Source organism: Orcinus orca, chromosome 10, assembly GCF_937001465.1.
Source record: "Orcinus orca chromosome 10, mOrcOrc1.1, whole genome shotgun sequence".
Taxonomy (NCBI): domain Eukaryota; kingdom Metazoa; phylum Chordata; class Mammalia; order Artiodactyla; family Delphinidae; genus Orcinus; species Orcinus orca.
The window spans coordinates 23,142,633-23,163,677 of record NC_064568.1 but is presented as its reverse complement, the minus strand read 5'-3'; the positions used below and the strand labels follow the sequence as shown (position 1 = coordinate 23,163,677).

At 38.9% G+C, this 21,045-nt stretch overlaps 1 long non-coding RNA gene across 2 annotated transcripts in view; it reads right to left on the bottom strand.

Annotated features, from left to right (window-relative positions):
* Window positions 1–3,190: 3,190 nt before the first annotated feature.
* The window catches only part of LOC117200707 (uncharacterized), a 55,827-nt gene continuing 37,972 nt past the window's right edge, over window positions 3,191–21,045 (bottom strand). For both annotated transcript variants that reach the window (XR_007479661.1, XR_007479662.1), the window contains one exon: window positions 3,191–5,938. This is a non-coding gene — a long non-coding RNA (uncharacterized LOC117200707). The remainder of the gene's footprint in view (window positions 5,939–21,045) is intronic.

Below are 21,045 nucleotides of genomic sequence, written 5' to 3'. Positions count from 1 at the left end.
GGTTTAACAGTAGATATAAGTTGGCAGAAAAAAGAATGAGCAAACTTGAAGACAGGTCAGTTGAGATTATCCAGTCAAATGAAATTATCCAGTCAAGGAAGAGAAGTAAAAAAGAATAAAGAAAAAGCAACAGTGTCTCAGAGACCTGTTAGCACAATATCCCATGCACCAATATATGCAGAGTGGGAACCCCTGGAAGAAAGGAGAGAAAGAAAGGGGCATAAATAATATTTGAAGAAATAATCACTGAAAACTTCCAAAATTTGATGAAGAACACCAATCTATACACTTCAGAAGCTTAACAAAATTTCAGTAAGATAAACTCAAAGAGATCCACACTTGGAACATCATAATCAAACAGTCAAAAGCCAGTAACAAAGAGAGAATCTTGAAAGTAATAAGAAAAAAGTGATCCATCATGTAAACACAACAGGTCCTCTATAAGATTAACAGCGAAAGCATGGAGACCAGATGGCAGTGGGATGACTTACTCCAAGTTCTGAGAGAAAAAGACTCTCCACCCAGAATTCTCTATCTAACAAAATTATCCTTCAAAATCAAAGAATAAATTAAGACATCAGATTTTTTAAATGCCAGAATTCCTTGCTAGCAGACTTGACCTACAAAATACTAAATACTAAAGGGAGTATTTAATGCTGAAATGAAAGGATACCAGACAGTAATGTGTAACCATGTGAAGAAACAGAACGAGAAAACGTAACTACATAGGTAAATATAAAAGAACACATGATGAATTTTTTATTTGTAGCACTTTCCTTCTCCCGATTTAAAAGACAACTGAATAAAAGTAATAATTATAACACTATCATGATGGGCTTACAACGTATAAAGATGTAATTCGTATTACAGAAACAGCACAAAGGAGCAGGGAGGAAATGGAGCTATGTAGGAGCAAAATTTTCTATGCTATTCAAATTAAATTGGTATTAATCCATACTAGATTATTATTATTATTATTTTTTTTTTTTGCAGTACGCGGGCCTCTCACTGTTGCCGCCTCTCCCGTTGCAGAGCACAGGCCCCGGACGCGCAGGCTCAGCGGCCATGGCTCACGGGCCCAGCCGCTCCACGGCATGTGGGATCTTCCCGGACCGGCGCACGAACCCGTGTCCCCTGCATTGGCAGGCGGACTCTCAACCACTGCGCCACCAGGGAAGCCCCAAACTAGATTTTTTAAGTTAAGACGTTAATTTTAATCCTCAGGGCAACCACTAAGAAAATAACTCAAAATATATAATAAAAGAAACAAAAAAGGGAATGAAAATAATACACTAGAAAATATCTATTTAACATGAAAGAAGTCAGTAATGGAGGCACAGAGGAGTATAAAAGGATATAAGACATGTGGAGAGTAAACAGCAAAATGGCAGGTATAAATCCTATCATATCAGTAATTTTATTACATATAAATGACTTAAACACTCCAATCAAAAGGAAGAAACTGGAAGACTGGATTTAAAAATGGTGATCCAACTACATGCTGTCTAGATTCAAAGACTTGAATAGGTTGAAAGCAAAAGGACAGAAAAAGATATGCCATGCAAGTAAGCAAACACTGTTGTGGCTAGTATTAGAGAACATAGCAGTGGTTGATATGAGAAAAAGTACTTTATGACCAATAAATGTTAGTAGAGACAAAGGATATTTTATAATAATGAAATAATCCATCAGAAATACATAACAATTATAAAAATATATGCATCTAACTACAGAGCCTCAAAATACAGGGAAGCAAAAACTGACAGACATTAGATCTAATGAGTGAGTTCAGAAAAGGTACAGGATACAAGATCAACTTAAAAATCAATTATATTTCGATACACTAGTAATCAACAATTCTAAAATAAAATTAAGAAGACAATTATATTTACAGTAGTACCAAAAATAATAAAATACTAAAAAATAAGTACAAAAGAAGTATAAAATTTATTACCAAAAACTGTAAAACTTTTTTGAGAGAAATTAAAGAAGACCTAAGTAAATGGAAAGACATCCCATGCTTATGGATCAGAAGACTTAACATGGTTAAGATGGCAATACAAACTCAACCTAATCCCCTATCAAAATCCTAGCTGCTACTTTTGCAGAGATGAAGATGATCCTAAAATTCATATGAAAATTGAAGGAACCCAGAAAAGCCAAAACAATCTTGAAAATAACAAGAATGTTTTTGAGCTGCTGAAAATTTCCTGAAATAAAATAATGTATAACTCCGTGAACATACTAAAAAAACACTGAATTGTACACTTTAAAAGGGTGAATTTTTTGGCATGTGAATTCTCTCTCAGCAACACTATTTTCAAGAAAACCTGTAGCAGACGTGTCAGGCCAAATATATTGATGGTGTAGAGTTTAGTTTGCTTTCCTCCTACTTCTTTTACACTGAGAGATACAGGTCTATTTATGCCTTTATTTAGAATCATTGATCCAGAATTAGTTTCCAGAAAATAATATTCAATATCTGAGCTCAGAGTAATTACGCATTGCAGAAATGAGTGTTTCTAAGAATTTTTCAATGTGGTCATCGTGAGTAACATTCACCAGGTGCGATCAGTACCGGCCCTGCAAAAGTTCTTCAGTGGAACTATGATTTTAAGGATCTTTATGAAAACTATAAGAGGCCTTATTTTGCAAAATGTTCAGTGTGTAGTATAAGCTCATCAACAGAGGGTCAGAATTGTTGGACGAAGACCAGACGCCCAGGTTTTTCACTCTCTTAAAGTCAAGGAAATACATTCAAGCATTTTCCCTATTCTTCTCTGCCAGATGTTGGCCTCTGTAAGATCAGCTCACCTGGACTCTTAAATTATGGATTACTGATTTTCAAAACATTGGGATAACAAGCTACCAAGGATACTTATGAAATAAATCTTTCATGAATGGAGAGCTGTAGGCCTAGATCGCTAACTCTAATTTCAGATTCCATTTCCCTGCTTTCTTCTTTTTTCACTTCTTAGGTTAAGTAGAGAAGAAGAAGAAGAAGAAAGAAGAAGCAGCAGCAGCAGAAGCAGAAGCAGAAGAAGAAGAAGAAGAAGGAGAGGAGGAAGAGGAGGAGGAAGAAGAAGAGGAAGAGGAGGAAGAAGAAGAAGAAGAAGAAGAAAAAAAGCCAAAGGCTATGTGAAGAAACTGGTTATCACATGCTTAAAGATACTTTTAAGGTGTCCTATGTATTTTGGAGAGAATATTAAAGAAAGGAAAAGTGTTTTGCATAGCGAAGTTTATAGTACAAATAAACCAACAATTAGGAGCTAGATATTTATGTTAGCTCTTGATAAAAGATGGTATTGACCTTGAGATGATCCACTCAAACCCCCTCCCATGGACAACTGTCAAAAGTATCAGTCTATTTACAGAGAGAAGTCAGCTCTTAAGACATAGAACTGTCAGGCATACCATCTATAGCAGCTAAGGTTAGTGCTGTGGTGCGTACCACCAGGAATGAGGACCGATAAGCAATGCCAACTGAAAAAAGACTCCCTTGTGTTAACGTGGATGGGAGACATATAAACAAATGCACATATTCTAAAGGCAAGACTCAGACGATGCTTGTGATAAGGATGGGAGTTTCGCGGAGAACTTACGTGGAATCATTCATAAAACTGAAAAGCTATGCAGCTGTCACTTACTGAACATTTCCAAGTTGGTGACAAGTTGTTAAGATTTATCTGGGATTTGCAGTAAGATGTCAGATTCTAAAGCCCATACAATTCATCATAATTCTATTTGCCTCCTCAAAGTAAAAATGAATTTCATCCAGTGAAGAGCTCTATTAGAAGGACAAAAGCACAATTTTCTTCCGTTGATTGCCTTTTCCAAATAACTATCAATATTGGACACAATATTCTGTCATTCTACAAATATGTATTAAGTGCCTACTACGTGCCTGAAATACAGTCTTTAAAACGCTATAATGTGCTTGAATGAAAAAATGCATAGGGTGAGAAGTCAGGGCAGGGGTCCTGCACTGCGTCATTTCCATTATTTTGAGTTAGCAGTTTAGCTGGACTTCATGCTGAGGATCTCTTCACAAATAGGTTCATTACCAACTATTAGCCAAATTCTCTGAACGAAAAGATAAACCATCTATCTGTACCACAATGATTCTATATATAAATAATCTTATATTCACTCAGATCATTATATAATACACAATCATTTTTAATTAACTCTTAAAAGACAGCTATTGGTCTTCTGATAGTGTTTTACAGGGGACGCTAAAAAGAAACTGATAGGCTTACAACTAATTATCTTGAAGAATAATTACTGAATGCAAATTAGATGGGTGACGATGTTTATGTTACTGTTTTTGCTTTTCTCCATCCCAATCTGTAATATGTGTGAGATGAAAAATTAGTAGCTCAAACTCAGGCCTAAAAAGATGGAAGGTACTTTGTGTTGAAGCACAGAACAAAAATACCACCATCTGTCCTCCTTAAAAACCCTTTGCAACTTGTAAAACATCCCACCTGCACAGTGGAAGGAATCCAGCTTTTATCTGACAGGCTGTTAAGAAGTTTGGCCTTTGGCTTCCTTTACATTGCTGCAACTTAACTTTTCATGTAGTAAGTGTCCAGAGTCCTTTTTTTCTCATGCAAATTTCCTTGTCAAGACTACAAATGGACACTTGATCAAAGGTCAGCCCTCTTTCACATTCTCGTTTGATAAAGAAATTTCTATTTCATCTTTGGCATTCACTCCAGTTTGAGAAAGTGTTACCTGACAGAGAAATTACTGATGCATTTCTTTCTGGTCCTCTCTAAAGTTTTTCCACCTCCTTCCTTTTTTCTTCTTTTAAATCTTCTGGGTATTTTAATTTAAATATGTTTTCACTTATTAATGGGATACTTAAATTAGCTGTGAAGGAACCTGAACTTTGCTTGTTAACTGAGGTTGAACTGCTGGTAGATAACATCCAGCAACTGACAGAATAATTATCAACCATTTTTATCAGCAGTTTTTCATGCTTAACTTGTAGAACTCATGTATCGATATGCCTAGAGAAGGCAACTTGTTACCTAGGGCCAAATAAGGGCTTTTTTCCCTAACCAAATGTCCCTTTTTTGGTTTAAAATGAATTTAACTAATTTATTTTATTTTTATTGAAGTATAGTTGATTTACAATGTTGTCTTAGTTTCAGGTATACAGCAAAGTGATTCAGTTATACACATATATACATATTCTTCCAGATTCTTTTCCCTTATAGGTTATTACAAAATATTGAGTATAGTTCTCTGTGCTATACTGTAGGTCCTTGTTGGTTATTTGTTTTATATACAGTACTGCGTATGTTAATCCCAAACTCCTAATTTATCTCTCCCACCCCCTTACCCTTTGATAACCATAAGTTTGTTTTCCACATCTGTGGGTCTGTTTCTATTTTGTACATAAGTTCATTTGTATCTTTTTTTTTAGATTCCACACATAAGTGGTATCGTATGATATTTGCCTTTCTCTGTCTGGCTTACTTCACTTAGTATGATAATCTTTAGGTCCAACCATGTTGCTGCAAATGGCATTATTTCATTCTTTTTTTACGGCTGAGTAGTATTTCGTTGTATATATGTATCACATCTTCTTCACCCATTCATCTGGTGATGGACAATTAGGTTGCTTCCATTGTCTACATGCACCCCAATGTTCATTGCAGCACTATTTACAATAACAGAATATTCTTTTGTCTTTCTTTTTTTTTTTTTTTTTTTTTTTTTGTGGTACGCGGGCCTCTCACCGTTGTGGCCTCTCCCATTGCGGAGCACAGGCTCCGGACGCGCAGGCCCAGCAGCTATGGCTCACGGGCCCAGTCGCTCCGCGGCATGTGGGATCTTCCCGGACTGGGGCACGAACCCGTGTCCCCTGCCTCGGCAGGTGGACTCTCAACCACTGCGCCACCGGGGAAGCCCTCTTTTGTCTTTCTTACTGAGAAGAATAAGGAAAAGAGGAACAAAGAAATTCTTAAATTAGTTCATATAAATATACTATTACTCTGCAGTCAGTTGCTTCACACTGAAAACCCAGGTTGAGTTTGAACAAAGATAGTCATTCATTTAGTGTACTTTCAGTTACAGAAGAGAAGGTTAACTTTGAGATGCTACGAGATAGGCAAAGATCCACTTGAATTTTCATCGGGACTACTTCAGCTAGTTGTAAATGGTGCAGAGCCTTGAGAACTTCAGTAAGACGTCTGAAGAAACAAAACTCCTGGTTATAACACAAAACTTCCATCTAAAAAGGAAGAAATTGTCAAGTGAAAATTTGGTGATCTAAATAACACTGTTCCATGTAGAATACTTCACTGCTTAATAAAAGGAACAGTGACCACTGGAAGAAAAGAGACTTTAAAAGGAAACAGGCTGGGTTTGAACCCTAGTCCTGGAACTTCCTAGGTATGTGACCAGGCATCACTTAGTGAGTTTTCTGAGCGCCAACTTGCCAATCTATATAATGAGGATACTTAAAGTTCCTTACTTAGGAGCACTCAATAGATGCTACTATTTCTTCCTTCCTCTTTACATATAATAAGTATATTTATGTATAGTAGATACATGTAATAATTAAACACAGTAATAGTGTTGTGGGAAAGCCAGGTGAAATATTTTTCTTTATTATCCATTAAAAAAAAAAAGGGAAGATTAGTGATGTAAACTGGCCTGCCTTGAGTCCCACAGCTAAGAAGTGGGTCAAGGATTTGTGTTCAGACCTTCTCTTTCCCCAAGAGCTCTTTTCTCTATTTTCTCAAAAGAAAATAGGAACAGAAGGACTTTTAGAATTCCTGTGTAATGAGGAATCCCAAACTCTTCGCCAAAAAATACTTTCATCTACTTAACCCACCTCTATTCTCAGAGTTTTTTCAATTTAGTTAGCACTTCATAAAGCAATCTGTTACTAGTTCTGTCCAATCTTACTGATTTAAAAAATCGGATTCTTGTTAACCAAGGAGAAAGTACGCTTCCCTTTAGGTAAAGTACAATGTCCTTATTTTTTGCCCCCAGTATTCTAAAACCCTCTGCTTACTGTCTAAATGCACCACCAATTGCTTTTTAAAAACAGATCTAAGGGGTCCTCTCAGTGGGAACACCCAGAGAGAATTCTTCACCCATGTGGTGAGTCTCAGGGCAGCGTGTTAAACAGACACAATAGACCCACCACCCAAAGAATCTTTGAGGTCAAACCCCTTACTTGTATCTTTCACAGTTCAGGAATATAGGGGCGGCCTCCATAATACTACACAGCCTCCCCCCTCCTTTCCTATCCTTTTCCCTCACCCTGCCCCTCCCGCATCTTGCCCGCCTCAGGACACTCCCATTTCTCCCGAGACGATCCAGCTTTTCCCTCCCCCAATTTTCCCTTTATCCTTTCTCTGGTCTTTTATCATGTAGATTTACAAGGCATTCTTTTCTGTGCAGAAAGCGTTTCTCTTTGGGATTGGGGAAGGGGGAGAAAACCACCTACAGTTCCGGGATTCTTCTCCGCAAGCTAGGGAAGTGGGAACAGGCTGAGAAAAAGTTCCTTCACAGGAGATCCATAAGCCCCTCTGTGTTAGTACATGCATCAGCTCTAGTTTTGAGGATCAGGAAAAAACTGTGGAGGATGGGAGTTGTTTAGGACAGAAGGCACCCCTAAGCCATCATTAGTTAATAAGGTCACAGGTGGAGAGGTAGGAAATTTGCTTCCGCTCCAATGTTCAGGGAGAAATTAATCAAGATACTGAAGTAATAGGGCTGGTAGAACCTGATAGTTAATGGTCTTGCCAAGCTAGTTGTCTTTCTTTTGCTGGATGTCCCTCCCTCGGGTGAGCTGAGGCTCATTTTGAGTCTAAATTTTTCAAAGCTGAAAGGCGTTCTCCCTACCGTGCAGCTAACCTACAGTCAACATCTCCTGAAAGGAATGAACAGCATGTTGGTCATGGAACTCAGCTAGCTTCATTTGTTTTTCTTGTCCCTTTTGCTGTTGGGAGTTAAGACGATGAGCATATATTGAAGGCAAAGTGGTCATCGAAACTGCCTGGGACATCTGGATGTGGTCCCCTAAGTAAGGCCACTAACATCAATGGCAGGCGTTCTCATGATCCAGTGCTGCTTTCTTTCAGACGCTGACGATCTTTCTTACTTTTTCCTTTAAAGGCAGAAGAGTCTGGCTGCATCCAGAGCTGCTTGCAGACTTCCTCACTCATGGGTCTCGGTGACCCTGTGCCTAATCAGCAATGATCTGCAAAGGAACCCCAAATCCTCCACCCCACAAGTCCATGCAAGTGAGAACCAAGCACCATTTTATGAAAAATCACTGGTTGTGAATTTGAGTAGTAGCAGTGGCGTTACTGACTGCTTCCTACACATGTGCTGTATTTGGCTGTCCAATAAATAAGCTAAATACTCTAGTGGGATTCTTTTTTTCTTTTAATCACAGCTTTATTGAGATAGCATCCAGATACTGACAATTCACACATTTTAAGCGTAGAATTCAGGGTTTTTTTAAGCATATTCACAGAGCTTTGCAACAATCACCATCATCAATTTGAGAACATTTTCAACACCCCAAACGAAACCCCGTACCCATTGGCAGCCACTCCCCATTTTTCCTGAACTCAGGACCCTAAGTAACCTCTAATTTACTTTCTGTCACTATATAATGGGATTCCTTTCACTCTTGCTTTGTAAACCAGTGAAAGGAAATCTACATCTCACAGTGCTGAGGAGTACAGACAGCATTAGGACAAGGGTCAGGCGCACAGGTCAGAGCTAAAGAGGGTCTTAGCGCAGTGAGTAAGAGCTGGGCATCTAGGAAGAGAGACCTGGAGTTACGTCCTGGCTCTGCATGGGCTAGCTGTGTGTTTTCTGAAAAGTTAACTTCTCTGAATCTATTTTCTCAACTACAATACAGGAACAATAATCATTCCTACTTCATTGGCTTGTTTTGAGTATTAAATGAGAATGAATATACATCATTTAGCAGTGTTCCTGGAACACTCTGAGAGGTGTGAGGGGGAAGGCCTCCGCAGGATGGAGGGGGTTTGCAGAAGGAACCAATAAAAGGAGTGAGATTGGAGATGCCAGAGAAAAGAGGGTCAAGGTCCTAAAGACAAAAGTCAAGGCCATCCTGGAAATGGACATATCATATGAATAACTGGATAAGCATTTTTAAAATCACAGCTAAGAAAATTAAAAGTAACAGTGTCTTATCCTGCGTTCCCCTGAAAGCAAAGCCTAAGACAAAGGTTCAAGTGCATGTGGTTTATTTGGGAATGTGATCCCAGTAAGCAGGAGTATAGCAGAGCAGGAGGGAAACAGGAAGGAAGGAAGTTTATATAAGGCCTTGGCCTCCTCTGCAGGCAACTGGTGCTTAATTCCATAAAACCTTCTGAAAAATCTCATAAAACATGTTTTAGAACTGCCTACCTAGAGGCAAAAAAGGAAATATTTCTCTTTTGTCTCCCTTTCTCCTAGGTCAAAGATGGTCCACTAGATTAACTCCTTTGCATTTCCGGGATGAGAAAATTGTGAGTGTCAAGCAAGTTGCCAAGGGTTTCCCATGCTGTGGCTTCCAAGAAGCCCAAGGGCTGAAAGCAAAAGGTACAGGGCTATGGCCCCAGTGGAGAGCTGTGCCACTGTACCTGGCTAAAGCCTGTCATAGCCTGCACAGGACTTCCCTGGTGGTCCAGTGATTAAGACTCTGCACTCCCAATGCAGGGGGCACGGGTTCAATCCTTGCTCGGGGAATGAGGACCCTGTATGCTGTATAGCAAAAAAAAAAAAAAAAAAAAGCCTGCACAGAGCTGTCACAAGTAGTGGCTGGGTTGAGATAAGAGGGCTAAGAGGATTTTACAGTGACAGGCAAGAGATGTCCCACACAGATAGCTATCATTATTCAACATTTATTATACACCAAGCACTGTTCTAAGCTTTTGACGTTAACGCATTTATTCCTCACAACCACCTTGCATTACAAATAAGAAAACTGAGGCACAAAAGCTAAGTAACCCACCCGAAGTCACAAAGCTATTAAGTAGCAAAGTCAGGAGTCAGAATCCTGCATATAAGCTCCTAACCATTACACTGCATATCCTCTGATAGAACTGGGCTGGCTGAAGCTGAGGCAATGGACTGTGTGTGTGTGTTTGGTGGGGGAGAGGGGTTATCCCACTCTTTTACATTTTTCTGGCCCTCTCCACTCAATGGTCCATAAATGACCTCTACTGAAGTCTAGGCATACTTTACTCCTTAAAAGTCAGCCCAAGGCAGTGGAGTAGGAAGACCCTGTACTCATCTCCTCCCAAGGACACACCAAAAGTATTGCTACTTAAAGAGCAACTACCTGTGAGAACAACCTAAAGACTAGGAGAAAATATTTTCCACAACTAAAGATACAAAGAAGGAGTCACAATATGACAGGTAAGAGTGGCAGAGATGTGGTCTAGTCAGGACCCACATCCTGGGGCTGGTGATTCACAAATGGGAGCAATATCAGAGCTCTTCCCCAGGAAGGAGGGGTCCAAGGCCTACATCAGGTTCCCCAGCCACAGGGGTACAGCACCGCAAAGATGAGGCCCCAGAATGTCTGGCTTTGAAAATAAGCAGGGCTTATGTTCAAGAGAGCCAGAGAGCTGTACGAAACAGAGACCCCACTATTAAAGGATGCATACAAAATCTCACAAGCCCCAAGTCCCAGCACAGAGGCAGTAGTTTGAGAGGAGCCTACGTCACACCCACTTGCTGACCTTAGGGAGCCTCTCCAAAAGGCAAGAGTCAACTGGCACTCCCCATGAGGTCAGAAATGCTGGCAGCAGCCATTCTGATGAGCTTGTTCTACTGTGATGACACTGGAGCTGGGAAGTGTGGGTCTGCAATCCTCCCTCTAGCCTATTAAAATGAGCCTGCTGCAGCTGTGCACAACCAGACCATGTGGCCAGCCATGTCAGGGACCTGGCCCTGCAGCTGTGTGCTGACCGTGTAGGGAGCCTACTCTGTGTACCAATGGGCCTGTAGCAGCCACATGCCCCCAGGCTGCATGTGAGGCCTGCCCCGTCTCTAGCGGGCCTACAGGCATTTCACAAAGCAGGGCACTGCAGCCTGCCTGGCCAGGGGCCAGCCCTGCCTACCAGTGCACACACAGAGTCAGCCCATCACAGCACAAGGGTGCACAGGGGACACATAGGGGGCACCCCTAGAGCACATAGCTCTGGTGACCAAAGGATAGCATGCTGTTGGATACCACAGGACATCTCCTACATAAGGCCACTTTCCCAAGATTGAGACATAACAGACCCACCTACTACACAGAAACAAAACCAGAGAATTTGGCAAAATGAAGCAAGAGAGGAACATGTGCTGCAAACAAGAGACTCACTTCAGATCTAAAGACGCACAGGCTAAAAGTGAGGGGATGGAAAAAGGTAATCCATGAAAATGGCAAGCTGGAGTACCAATACTTATATTAGACAAAACAGACTTTAACACAAAGACTGTTACAAAAGGCAATGAAAGACATTACATTGTAATCAAGGGATCAATTCAACAAGAAGATATAACAGTGTGTAAACATATATGAACCCAACATAGGAACATCTAAATATCAATACATAAAGCAAATCTTTAACATAAAGGGAGAATTTGACAGTAACACAATAATAGTAGGGGACTTTAACACCTCACTTATGTCAATGAACAGATCATCCAGACAGAAAATCAACAAGGAAACACTGGCCTTAAATGACACACTAGATCAGATGGACTTAATAGATACATACATACACATATATATATATATATATATATATATATATATATATATATATATAGCATTCCATCCCAAAGTGGCAGAATATACATTCTTTTACAGTGCACTCTGAACATTCTCCAGGATACAGCACAGGTTATGCCACAAAACAAATCTCAGTAAATCTAACCACACAAATAATATCAAGCTTCTTTTCTGACCACAATGCTATGAGACCAGAAATCAACTAGAAGGAAAAAAAGTAGAAAAAACACAAACATGTGGAGGCTAAGCAATATGCTACTAAACAGCCAATGGATCATTGAAGAAATCAAAGAGAAAAGTAAAAAAATACCTGGAGACAAATGAAAACAAAAACACAATGATCCAAAAATCTATGGGATGCAGCAAAAGCAGTTCTAAGAGGAAAGTTTATAGCAATTCAAGCCTAACTCAGGAAAGAAAAAAATCTCAAATAAACAACCTAACCTTAAACCTAAAGGAACTAGAAAAAGAAAACCAAACAAAATCCAAAGTTAGTAGAAAGAAAGAAATAAAGATCAGAGAGGAAATATATGAAATAGAGACTAAGAAACAATAGAAAAGATCAATAAACTAGCAGCTGTTTTTTTAAAAAAATAAACAAAATTGATAAACCTTTGGCCAGACTCATAAAAAAAAAAAAAAAGAAAAGAAAAGCAGGGCCCAAATCAATAAAATAAAAAACAAAAAAGGAGGAGTTAGAACCAACACCACAGAAATACAAAGGAGCATAAGAGATTACTACGAACAATTATATGCCAATAAAATGGACAACCTAGAAGCAATGGACAAATTCCAAGAAATGTACCATTTCCCAACACTGAACCAGGAAGAAATAGAAAATATGAACAGAGCAGTTACCAGTAATGAAATTGAATCAGTAATAAAACAAGTTTCAACAAACAGAAGTCCAAGACCAGATGGATTCACAGGTGAATTCTACCAAACATTTAGAGAAAAGTTAACACCTATCTTTTTCAAACTATTCCAAAAAGTGCAGAGGAAGGAATACTTCTGATCTCATTGTACAAGGCCAGTATCACCCTGATACCAAAACCAGACAAAGATATCAGAAAAAAAGAAAATTACAGGCCAATATCACTGATGAACACAGATGCAAAAATCCTCAACAAAATATTAAATACACCTGGTTCAGCAATATATTAAAAGGATCATACACCATGATGAAGTGGGATTTATCCCAAGGATGCAAGGATTTTTCAATATCCACAAATCAATCAATGTGATACACCACATTAACAAATTGGAGAATAAAAATCATATAATCCTCTCAATAATGGCAGAAAAAGTTTGACAAAATTCATCATCCATTTATGATAAAACTCTCAGCAAAATGGGTATTGAGGGAACATACTTCAACCTAACAAAGGTCATATATGACAAGCCCACGGCTAACATCATATTCAGTGGTAAAAAGCTGAAAGCATTTCCTCTAAGATCAGGAACAAAACAAAGATTCCCACTCTCACCACTTTTATTCAATGTACTGTTGGAAGTCCTAGTCATCAGACAAGAAAAATAAATAAAAGAAATCCGAATTGGAAAGGAAGAAGTAAACCACCTGTTACTGTTTGTTGATGACATGATACTACATGTACAAACTCCTAAAGATACCACCAAAAACCTAGTAGAACTAATAAATAAATTCAGTAAAGTTGCAGAATACAAAATTAATATACAGAAATCTGTTGCATTTCTATACACTAATAATGATCAGAGAAATTAAGGAAAAAATCCCATTTACAGTTGCATCTAAAAGAATAAAATACCTAGGAATAAATCTAACCCAGGAAGTAAAAGAACTGTACTCTGAAAACTACAAGACATTGATGAAAGAAACTGAACACAACACAAACAAATTGAAAGATGCACCGTGCTCATGGACTGGAAGAATTGTTAAATTGAACATGCTACCCAAGGCAATCTACAGATTCAATTTAATCTCTGTCAAAATACCAAAGTCATTTTTCACAGAACTAGAAAAATAAATCTAAAATTTGTATGAAACCACAAAAGACCTTGGAAAGACAAAGCAATCTTGAGAAACAAAAATAGAGCAGGAGGGCTTCCCTGGTGGTGCAGTGGTTAAGAATCTGCCTGCCAACGAAGGGGACATAGGTTCAAGCCCTGGTCCGGGAAGATCCCACATGCCGCAGAGCAACTGAGCCCATGCACCACAACTACTGAGCCTGCTCTAGAGCCCATGAGCCACAACTACTGAGGCCCATGTGCCTAGAGCCTATGCTCTGCAACAAGAGAAGCCACCACAATGAGAAGCCCACGCACTGCAAAGAAGAGTAGCCCCCACTCGCCGCAACTAGAGAAAGCCTGCACGCAGCAACAAGGACCCAATGCGGCCAAAAATAGTACTAAATTTAAAAAAATCTGAAGGTACCACACTCCTTGATTTCAAACTATACTACAAAGCTGTGATAACCAAAACAGTATGGTACAGGCACAAAAACCAACACATAGATGAGTGGAACAGGACAGAGAGCCTAGAAATAAATCCATGCATATATGGTCAATTAATCTATGACAAAGGAGGCAAGAATATTCAATGAGGGAAAAGACAACCTTTCTGATAAATGGTGCTGAGAAAACTAAAGAGCTACATGCAAAACAATGAAACTGGACTACTTTCTTTCACTTATATACAAAAATAGACAAAAAATGGAATCAAGTCTTAAATGTAGGCCCTGAAACTGTAAAACTCCCAGAAGAACACATAGGCAGTATGGTCTTTATCACTGGTCTTACCAATATTTTTTTGGATCTGCCTCTTTAGGAAAGGGAAACAAAAACAAAAATAAAGAAATGGCACTGGGCTTCCCTGGTGGTGCAGTGGTTGAGAGTCCGCCTGCCGATGCAGGGGACACGGGTTCGTGCCCCGGTCCGGGAAGATCCCACATGCCGCAGAGTGGCTGGGCCCGTGATCCATGGCCACTGAGCCTGCGCGTCCGGAGCCTGTGCTCCGCAACAGGAGAGGCCACAACAGTGAGAGGCCTGTGTACCGCAAAAAAAAAAAAAAAAAAAAAGAAATGGCACTACATCAAACTAAAAACCTTTTGCACAGTGAAGGAAACCATCGACAAATGAAAAGGCAGCATACGGAGTGAGAGAAGATATCTGCAAACAATATATCTGATAAGAAGTTAACATCCAAGATATACAAAGAACTCATATAACTCAACATCAGAAAAATAAACAACTCAATTAAAAAATGGGCAGACGATCTGAAGAGATGTTCTTCCAAAGAAGATGGACAGTAGCCAAAAGGCACGTGAGAAGATGCTCAACATCACTAATCATCAGGGAAAGGCAAATCAAAACCACAATGAGATACCACCTCACACCTGTCAGAATGGGTATCACTAAAAATACAGCAATTAACAAGAGTTGATAAGAATATGAAGAAAAGAGAAACCTTGTGCACTGTTGGTGAGATTGTTAATTAGTGCAGCCACTACAGAAAACAGTATGGAGGTGCCTCGAAAAGTTAAAAATAGCACTACCATATGATCCAGAAATCTGACTTCTGGGTATTTATCCAAAGAAAACAAAAACACTAATTTAAAAGCTATATGCACCCCAATGTTCACTGCAACATTATTTACAATAGCCAAGATATGGAAGCAACCTAAGTGTCCATCAAGAGGTGAATTGATAAAAAAGTTGTCGTCTATACGTACAATGGAATATTACTCAGCTATTAAAAAAATGAAATCTTGTCATTTCTGACAACATGGATGGATCTAGAGGATATCATCTGAGTGAAATAAGTCAGAAAGAGAAAGACAAATACCATTTGATCTCACTTATATGTGGAATCTAATAAAACAAAATGAGAACAGACTTGAAGATACAAAGAACAAACAGGTGGTTGCCAGAGGTGGTGGGTGGGGAGTAGGGGGACTGGGAGAAAGAGATGAAGGGGATTAAGAGGTACAAACCTCCAGTTATAAAATAAATAAGCCACAGGGATATAATATACAGAATAAGGAATATGGTCAATAATAATATGATAACTTGGTATGGGGACAGATGGTTACTAGATTTACTGTAATGATTTTGTAATGTGTGAAAAGTCAAACCACTATGCAGTACACTTGAAACTAACATAATATTACATGTCAAGTCTATTTCAATAAAAAATGTATTCCTATCTAAACATTCCAATATCATGCTTGACTGAATTCCACCCACCTTCTTCCCAAAGTAAAAACAACTGAAATAAACCCAGCTGGCTGATTCAAGGTTAGCTGAGAGTCCCTTTCAGCTGCAAGGCTTCCTGCTCATTTATTCTCCACTGAATTCTATTGAAATCATTCGGTGATCACCACTGGGTCACTTCCAAAAGGTAAGAAAATGATCTTAAATACAAAAAGAATGTAAACCTACCTAGAATAAAACAAAAATTTTTAAATGGAACGATAGCTACACTTGACTATTGAGCACTTGACCTGTAGCTAGTTCAAATGAGGTGTTGATGTACGTTTAAGATACACATTGAATTTGAAAGATATAGTACAGAAAAAAATAAAATATCTCAGTGTTTGTTATATTGATTACATAATATTTTAGATATACTGGGTTAAATAAAATAATTAAAATTGATTTCATCTTTTTATTCTTTTTTAACATGGCTACTGGAAACTTCAAAATTGCTTATGTGGCTCACACTGCATGATTATTAGTGCTGACCTTGACCATCTGAACTCTGCCACCTTCTCTAGCCTCATTCTCACTTTCCCAGTTACCACACTTCAGTTATCAGCCTGGTTCTTCCTAAAACACCCCAACACGTTCCTACCACAGGGCCTTTGCAGTGGCTGTCTCCTCAGCCTAGAACGTTCTTGCCCCATATTTTCCTATGGCTTTCTTCTTCATTTCATTCTTGACTTCTTCAGAGGAATATCCCCTAACTACTCTGTGTATTTCTACCAGTCTGTATGCCCTTACTCTGTTTTATTTTCCTTCATAGAATGTTAAACTGGTATTGTGTCCTCTGCTGTTCTATTTTATTACTGTGGAAATAAATACATGGATGGATGGGGGGAATTAGTTTTTATGTTTTCTTATAACCTACTTTTGGGATAATGCCCAATCAAAAAAAAAAAAAAAGCTTGCTCACCTAGATGGATGATTTCATCCATCTCCAGGGCTTGGCATTTCAAAGCTGCCTTAGCTCTCTCTGTTTGTATCACATCCATCAGTTAGGGTGAGGGACTGGACTGGCTTGCAGCTCAAGGATCTTTACAGGGGTCTTTTCCCTCAGAAGGGGCGTTGACTTGCCTGGCCTGCGGGTGCTAAGAGGTTCCCATCAGAGGTTCTCATTCACAGGGGCTAATGTTTTCTGTTCCTTTGCGTCCCCTACTTTTAGTGACAGTAGAGGGCAGCAGAGTCCTTTCCACAGGATGCATTTTGAGCAAAGACCAACAGTCTGTGGACTGTGCAAGCCCCTTTCAGAGAAAAATAGTTAATGAGTCCTATTATGTCTAGGATCGGACTTACAGAAGTGGCTTATTTTCTTCCATCTCTAATTATAAAGATGATTCAAACTTCTGAGGAAATGGAATCTGCACATTTGGAAGTCAGAGTATTATAGCGACCCTTTCTGAAAAAAAGATCAGTCTTACTGTTTATTTTATGTTCCTCAAAGTCCTTATTAAGTATTTATTTTATCTGGATTTTTATTTCCTTCTTTCCATTGTATTTATAGTTTAAGGGCTGACTAAGGGGCTGTAGGACTGGAATAAGTTGATCTTGTAGATTCACATTTATTTGGTCTACATCTCATCCTGGACTTCCAGGAATGAAAGCCGGCTCCTTATGGCAGGTAATTCCTGCATTTATCTGTACTGATCACAGTGAAGGGCAGGTGACTTTAATTCTAACTTGCCACATGGTCCAGAAACAAGGGTATGCACTAATCCATTACCATTATAGCACTGGAAATTCTAAATAAAAAACAGAGGTATAGGTTAATTAATAACCCCCAGAAATGAGGCAGATAAAGTGCTTGCAGATCTTTCAGTTATGCTAGTTAGTCAAGCAGATATGCTTCCTATGAGCATAAGAAGAAAGACCCGATTTCCCCAAAAGTATTTTTAAAATCTAATAGGTACTGAGGGTGCTGTCCATCAGTGATTTTAGAATTAATGCTTAGTGGAAGTTTCAGTAAACCAGCAGCTGAAGGGTGTCTTACCTGCTTGATTTATTTTTATTTTTAAATTTTCATTATATTTACTAACAAATCGCAATTATTTTTTCATCTCTGTATCTCATGGACCAAAAAAAAAAAAAAAAAAAAAAAAAGGCTTAGAAAAGACCACTTGACTTTGGCATGTTGGCCATGAAAGTTAGGAGCTGGTGACTAGAAGCTTCCTCCACTAGCTGTACTCAGTAGGTTTCCACCTAGATGCTGGTTTACTGTCTCAGTAACAGGATTTTGATTCATAACTGAATTTATTCTCAAATTGCATCCTACTGTTTTGCTACCTAGTAGTTACATGGATATCTGCTGTCATGTTCTGGTGGCTGTTATTGTGAATGTTACGTTCTTGAAAAATTCTGTGTATGAAAAACAGCTCCAAGTGCTTGGGGCCAGAGGAGAGAAACTTGACTTTGCTAAGCTGTAATCACAGTTATTATATCAATAGCCGCTGGAAGATTGTTGCTGTTTATGGCCGCACAAATCAGTCTCAGCCTGGATTGTCTGGGCTTTGCTTGAATTTGATACTTAACTTTGAACTCTAGGTTTTGAAAATTTCCATTCAGTCTCAGGAATATAACGTTAGGAAACTGGATTCTCAAGAGATGGCAGAAGATAGTGTTGAGCATGCCTTTTAGATATAAAACAGGATTAAAGAGCTTCATCCCGTTGAAATTATTTACCATTGGAGCCTCTGAATACAAATTTACTCCTAAAGGCAGTGTAGCTTAAGGCAGCCATATGAAGGAGAATAAGAAAGGATTATACATATGAAATACTGAGAAAGAGAGGAGAAAAAAGAGATGAGAAAAGAACTACAAGGAAAATATAAAATAGACGTGGGCTAGACATTCTATTTTGGATGTATGAAGATAAGTCGGGAAAATTCTGTTTTCACTTAGAGGAACTCTACGCAACACACATAAAGCAACCAACTCTTATTCAAAAACCTAATCCTGATTTAATAAGTAGGAAAAAGATCTTTGCATTCTAACTCTGTCCTTGTAGTGAGAAAGAAGTGAGTTATGATCAGAACTCTTATTGATAGGTACGGACTCAGGACATTTGAAGTACATACTCGATAAAAATGCACTGAATGTTCCTTTGTGCCAGCTAAGGAGCTAGGTACTGCGGATGCAAAAAGTGAGCAGGAAGGAGAAAGATGGCCTCTGGCCTGGAGGAGTTTAGTGTCTGGAAGAAGAGACTGAACAGCTAATTTAACATTTATTTAATAAACAATCACGGTACAATATGATAAGTGCAAAAGCCAAAGTATGGGCAAACTGCCACAGGAACGGGAACTAAGAGCAGACAACTTCTGAAAAGAAATAATCTTGCATAGGTACCTATTCAAAACAGTTGAATCTGAAAATAAATCAGCATACAAAGGTTAGGCAACCTGTTTTGTAACCTCGGATTAGTTGTGAGTATGATCATTTCTCTGTAATGACAGCCCCTATAATATACAGTTGACCCTTGAACAATGAGGGAGTTGGGGGACGACCCTCCAAGCAGTGGAAAATCCACCTATAACTTACAGTTGGCCCTCCCTATCTCTGAATCTGTGGTTCCGCACATGCAGATCCAACCAATGCAGATAGCGTAGTACTGCCTGCTTACTACTGGAAAAACTCCGCTCCTAAGTGGACCCGCATTGTTTAAACCCATGCTGTTCAAGGGTTAACTGTAGTTTGTACGGCTACTTGGGATTCCAGTTGTATTAAGTCACTCTAGGAGTTTCTCTCAAAAAATAGAGTTCTCATCTTATTTCGGTGTTCCTCCACAGCACCTGACACTGGGCCAGCGTTCAAAAAAAATTTTAGAGCTAAATTAAAGTTGAATATGTTCTTATGGGGCAGATGACGTGGAAAAAGAGAGTTTACTCACTGGCAATATCCGAAGCAAAACCGGATAAGGTACTGATGAAAAAGGAAGATTATAGCTAAATAAACCCTGCATATTGTCATTTGCCCAAACTTGACATTAAATATACTTTTCAGGACTAAAAATGTAACCTTACAATTTCCATCCCTTGATACATATTTGATTTTAAACAGAAAATACATATCAATAACTAAAAAGTAGACATCTCTGATATGAGACGAACTTGGCATTTTAGATATTTCTTCTTTATACAAATGGGAGCAGATTACAAAACATAGATTTATCTAGGGTGGTCTGGTCTTAGGTACGAATGAAGTCTTTAAAGTCTACAGGAGATTCATAAGGACTTGTTTTTCCTCTTAGAGCTGATTATGACTTTTCATAGGGATAGGCGCATTTTAAAGCTTTCTTTAATTAGGGTAAAAAACAATACCCTAACTAAAGTATCAACAGATACATGGAGACTTTGTTCTGGATGGTGGTGGTGGCTCTCCCTTGCAACCCTTCTTCTAACTGACACCTCAGAGATAGATGCTAACGAGGTCCCACTGAGATTTGGGCTTCCCAAATGGTTCTCTGTTTTTCTAAAACAGAAGCTCTTAGACCAAGAGTTCTCCATACAAGAAGCTGCCTGAACCACTGTGTAACCACTGGTTTCCCTCTGCTCAAAGCCACGAGTAACTGCCCATGATAATCACAGCAACTTGTCCTTGCACCACACGTGATCTCATGGGACATGAGTAACATCACAGCCCACGTGGCAAATCTCCACTTTTCAGATACAGAACTAGCTTACAGAGTTTACAAGAGATGAAAAACACGAATGATAAGCACAAACTTAGTCCGCCATTCACTAGTGATGCTGATCTCATCTTGTCATTTTTTCCCCTCTAGCCATGGTGTTCTCTAAAGCTAGGGAAGATGCTACTTATTTCATGAACCCACACGTTGTGGCTAATTTAACTTGCTAACTAGTGGAAATCATCACCCATCCAGAGTGGGTACCACCAACTATGGATTTCCTGTAAGTCTATTACTGGCAGGATTTGAGAATGCCTCTGGTCCTGAATTCTGAAACAAACATTTAATGAGCTACTACAGCTCTGAAGATCTAGTATTCAAAGCACAATGAATATAAGTCTATGCTTTAAAA